Source organism: Neophocaena asiaeorientalis, unplaced genomic scaffold, assembly GCF_003031525.2.
Source record: "Neophocaena asiaeorientalis asiaeorientalis breed wild unplaced genomic scaffold, Neophocaena_asiaeorientalis_V1.1 scaffold7, whole genome shotgun sequence".
Lineage (NCBI taxonomy): Eukaryota > Metazoa > Chordata > Mammalia > Artiodactyla > Phocoenidae > Neophocaena > Neophocaena asiaeorientalis.
The window spans coordinates 19,448,419-19,454,239 of NW_020185337.1; positions in this window are offsets into that span (position 1 = coordinate 19,448,419).

Genomic DNA, 5,821 nt, shown 5'->3' on the forward strand with positions numbered 1-5,821 from the left:
GTTGACTATTTTGGATAAAGTGCAACTTCATGCTAGTTTTGTATCATTTTTTAAAGTTTGCCTCTTTTCTCTGATAGTTGTAACAAGCGTGAAAACAGTTGTATCCGAGGTATGAAACGTTATTCATTCCTCATAAGGGAAGAGAACTGACATTTACTGACTGCCAATCAAATGACACTGGCAGAAGTTGGCAACCTGATTTTCCCCCTACTGGGGTCACTGGTCCCATGATATTTAAATGAAATGAACTCTGCCTCTTACCTCCCTCCCCCACTATCTCTGGGGTTTAATTTTCTTCCAGACACCAGTTGGTCCTTGCTGTTTCTGAATCCTCCAGCTTGCTTATGTCTTACCACTTAGAACTGTTCCCTTTTCATCACCTTGTGTAAGTTCAAATCTGGAACACAGCCCACATTCCTTGATTTCCTCAAAACACCACTTGGTAGGAGGCAATTGTATTTAGCCAACTTTTAATAAGACTTTACCCAAGGGGGCTTCCCTGGTGGCACAGTAGATGGGAATCTGTCTGCCAATGCAGAGGACACGGGTTCGAGCCCTGGTCCGGGAAGATCCCACATGCCGCGGAGCAGCTAAGCCCGTGTGCTGCAGCTACTGAGCCTGCATGCCACAACTACTGAAGCCCACGCACCTAGAGCCGTGCTCCGCAACAAGAGAAGCCACTGCAATGAGAAGCCCACGCACCGTGGCGAGAAGTAGCCCCCGCTCACCACAAGCAACGAAGATCCAATGCAGCCAAGAATAAATTAAATTAAATCTTAAAAAAAAAGACTTTACCCAAGACAGCTTTACACGAGATCCTTTCCTCTAACAGACTTGTTCCTTCTTGTTGCGGGGGAGGGGTTGCTAATTGCAGCAGGTATACATTAGAGTACAAGGGGGGGAACCTTAAAATAGAATGTCTGTCAGCCTTGTTTTATTAAGAGCCTAGCTGGCCACAGGGAACTTCTTATTGCCAATTCTTTTCTTTGGGTCACAGTCTTGCCTCCATCTTGCTTTGCTGTCCTCTCCCTTCTCTCTCCAGCATTTTTCTCAAGGCCCCTTCTCTCCTTCCCTCTCAGGTGCTTGTGAAATCTTAAGATTCTTTTTCCTTTATTACGCAGAGTCATTTCGTATACTGTTCTGTTTTCTAGTTGTCCCTTACCATTCACTGTGGTTTATTCTCTAATCAAAAGACACTTCACTCCTGTGGAGTTCTGCCACCAGTATTTCTTTCCTTCTACATATACACAGACTCTCTTAATCCTTGTAATAATACTATGAGGCTGATGTTACCTCATTTATGTACAGGGGGGAAAAGGCTAGAAGAGTGTATGAATCTATCAAACATAGGTTGTAGAATGGAGTTTCATTTGGCTTTAAAACAACATTCTCTGCCCACGCTATCACAATCGAAGTATTTAATTTAACTCAAAGACATGAAAAGAAGAAAGTATATCCTGATTACTTTTTTGCAATATTAAAGTTGCCCTTTATTAAAATGGAACTTTTGACATTAACCTACCAAAAAGGCATTCTAGTTGTGAGAGCCCTTCGAGTCTGCAGCCATGTTCACGAGACATAGCATTTAATTGGAATGTGAGTTTTCTTAAAATTACTCCAAATCACCTGAAAATGGCTCATGTTTCTCACCATTACAAGCTCTAAATTCCTTTTCTGCTGAGATAATATCAGTGCAAGTACATTATGTGCCTCATTTTCAGTGGTATCCTTTATTTATAATAGTTTTGTAGCAGAATAGAAAACCTCTAGGTAGAGTAAATTTTTAATTTTAAAGGAACTGCTTCTTTGCTTTTGGGGTTCCATTTAGTTTATCATTGACCATCATCTACTTGGAGATTTTTGTTTGATACCTGAATTAGCTACTCCAGTAGGCTTAGAATGAGGACATGGTAACATTATTCCATATATATTAAACTGATTTAATATCAAATAGTATTTCTCTGTTAATAATTGAAAATTTTACTGCCAATGGAAAATCAATGGTTTTCACAAAAAAGGTTTACTGTTAACTATTTTATGGGGCATAAAATATGGAGGGGAATTTTCGGCTAAAATATAATTTGGGGGGTGTGTTTTAGGGCAAATAAGCTGTGAAACAGCTGTGATCAGTAAAATGAAAGTTTGTACTTTGAAGTCTCTTTCAGCTGTAAAGTTATTTATATTGTAGACAAAGCTCAAATTATTCACTTTTAATATAAACATTTTTCTTTTAAATGGTTAAAGGTAGGAACACTTTTCCGCTTAAATTTCTTGACACAAGTAAGAGATCAGATTACTCATTGGAAAGTCCCATTCCTTTAAAAAAAAAAAGCTAACATGATATGGAAAGATACTGATGACTTACACTCTTGTGTCATAGAATCAGGTAGATGCTCAGCAGGGGACTTTTAAACTTAATTTTGTTTTCCATGTTTCTTTGTTGGCTGGGAGCATAAGTAAAGAGGAGAGAATGAGTTCCTGGAGGGTAGAAAAGATTTAATAGGGTTGGAAGAAGGAAAATTGCTAATGGAAATGTTAAAGAAAAGTTAGAAAAACGTGTGGATATAAATTGAAGAAACCTGTGAATTGTTGATAGATGTCTGCAATGTGGGTGGGAAACTTGAGTGAACTTTGCATACTACCCACCTTACCTTTCCAAACCTGCCCAGTTTCCAACTGTTCTCTAAAGGAGCCTGCAGTTCCATCAGATGGGTCAAATCAGGTTAATGAGAGCCTGCGGGGCATTACTCTCCCTGTTCCCGGCACATGCAGCTGCATGGTTTCAGGCTACTCATTCTTCTCCTTTAGCCTAAAAAGTCCTCTCCTTCTGCTGTTACTCTGTACATCTTTCAAGTTCTAGTTTGTCCCCAAAGCTGCATTATTCAGGGTTCCTCAGACTTTATGGGTTTGTATCTCCTGGGGTCCAACATCCAGATTCTGGGGTCCACCCCAGGGATGAAGCCCAGGAATCCTTATTTTCAGCAAGTATCCCAAGTGATTCTAATATGCTAAAGGTTGAAACCTTTATACATGGACAATCATTGTGAATGAGATTCTTCTCTTAAAACATATTCTTTGGGGAGGGTTTTTCTTGTCTCTTCCCCTCCTCCCTTCTTAAATTATATATGATATTTGAAGGAAAATATGAAATCCAGAAAAAAGAAAAGGGAAAACAATCATACCAACATTCAGAGATAACTACTCTTAATAGTTTGGTGTGTATCCACGTTCTTTCTTGTATCAGTGTAACTGATATATGTAATGTGTGTGATTTTTATATGCGTATTTCAATAGGAACATGAAGTTATAATATACATAAAATTTTATACAGGCTTTTATTAACAACATATGATAAATATTTTAGGTGGTGTTGATTCCCATCAGCCAAACGCCGGCAAGAACACACCCTTGCCAAATTAGGCTTACTACTGCAGCAACGGTGATCCGTACCTTGGAAAACCATGGCCTGTCTCAAAAAGAAGGGTCAGGTGGAGCTTATTATAGGATTTGGATAAGGTGGTTTTTAGAGAAGTTTAAAGAAAGTGAAGGGTCTGTTCTGGGCTGCGTGCCATCAAAGAGCAGAGGCAATGTGACTGTTAGGTACCTTAATTTTTATCCAGGAAGCTAGAGGAACAGGCTAGAGTCATCACTGGAGAAGAAGCAGTAGTCACTCCTGCTAACCAGAAGAGGGGGACGCTTGGTCATTTTTGTGATGGCACAGCATTCCGCTTCTTTCCTGGTTAAATGTTCAGTTCAGGCAGGATTAGAGAACGATCTTGTTTTTGTGCTGTTTCACTACAGTCATGGAGAGTCCTCTTCCAATGTCTGAACTTAATTACATTCCTCAGGGTAACACCATGCCTACCTTGGTCAAAGCTTTCAACCCATACTCAAAGGGTTCAGGATCCAAAAAAGTTTAAATAATAATCATTGATAAATTTAAATAATAATCATTAGCTCATTCAGCCTTGAAGGTATCCCTAAGGCAACTAGCTGGTCATATTATGATGCAATTCTACCTTAGGAGACTCCCTGATGCTTGAAGATGACAGTTATTAGCACCTGCTGCAATGCTTCTAGATTAAAAAGACCTCATGATAGTGTTTCTGAAACTCAAGTTGGATCAACTGTAGAAGTTCTCATCACCCAAAAAGAAATACCATCCCATTAGTGGTCATTCCACATTCCCTCCAACACTCTCTTTTTCCTGAGCCGGCAACCACTCATCTAGCCTTTTCATATAAATGGAATCATACAATTTATGTCCATTGTGACTGGCTTCTTTCACTTAACAAAATGTTTGCAAGCTTCATCCTGTTGTGGCATGCATCATACATTGTTTCCTTTTATTGCTAAATAATTGTTATATGGATATACTGTATTTATCCATCTGGTGCTGGTGAATTTCAGGTTCTTTCTTTGTCGCGAAAGAATTCGGAGACGAAGTGATTGGTAAGAACCAGATTTATTTAGAGAGAAACATAGTCCACTGACAGAGTATGGCCCATCTCAGAAGGCAAGAAGCAAGAGGGCTCAAAATGTGTGGTTAGTTTTTCTGGGCTGGTAAGTTCATAGGCTAATGAGTGGGAGGAGTGTTCCAACTATTTTGGGGAAGGGGCGGGGATTTCCAGGAAATGGGCCTCCTCCCACTTTCTGGCCTTTTATGGTTAGCTTCAGGGTTGTCATGGTGATGGTGGGTGTGTCATTTAGCATGCTAATATATTACAATGAGCGTATAATGAGGCTCAAGGTCTGTTGGAAGTCAAATCTTCCGCCGTCTTGGACCTAGTTGGTTCTCACTAGTTTTCGTCATGTACTGTGGCCGTGTCATTCTTTTAAAGGTTGTGCCTCGCCCCCTTCCCTCCTGTTTCACATGTGTCAGCTGATGGACATTTAGGTTGTTTCCACTGTTTGGCTATTATGCGTAATGCTGCTGTGAACATCCATGCACAAGTTTTTGTGTGGACATATGTGTTCATTTCCCTGAGGTATACAACAGATTGGAATTGCTGGTTCATGTGATAACTATGTATAACCTTTTGAGGAGCTACTTTCTAAAGCCCTTTACAGTCTTACAGTGTGTGAGGACCCCATCTTATTCAGACTGCTGTAACAAAATACCACAGACTGGGGGGCTTATAAACAACAGAAATTTATTTCTCACGGTTCTGGAGGCTGGGAAGTCTAGAACCATGGTGCCAGCAGATTCAGCGTGATGGCTGGCTAGGACCCACTTCCTGGTTGACAGATGCCTTCTTGCTGGGTCCCCACATGGTGGAAGGGGTGAGGGATCTCTGTGGGTCTCTTTTATAAGAATCTGTTAATGAAGGCTCCACCTTCATGACCTAAGCACCTCCCCAAGGCCTCTCCACCTCATGCCATCACATCCGGCATTAGGATTTCAGCATATGAATTTTGGAGGGACGTGACCACAGCGTCTCCAGGGTCTCTGCATCCTCACCCACAATTCTTATTGTCTTCTTTTTTTGTTTATAGCATCCCATTGGGTGTGAAGTGGTATCCCATTGTCGTTTGCCTTTCATTTCCCTAGTGGCTCATTGGATCATCACTTGCGGTGCTTATTAACCATTTGCATATCTTTTTTGGAACTACATCTATTCAGATCCTGAACTCACTTTATAATTAAGCCATAACAGAGTTACAATGTTAAGTGTCAAGTGTTCCAACTGACTGTTCCTCCACTGGCTTTCCTAGAGGGAAGATATAAGAATAGGAACCTTCTGAGGAATATCTCTGTATTTAGCGCAACTGATGTTGAAAATACTTCTCATGATACACTGTCACTTTACTTAAGGATTCA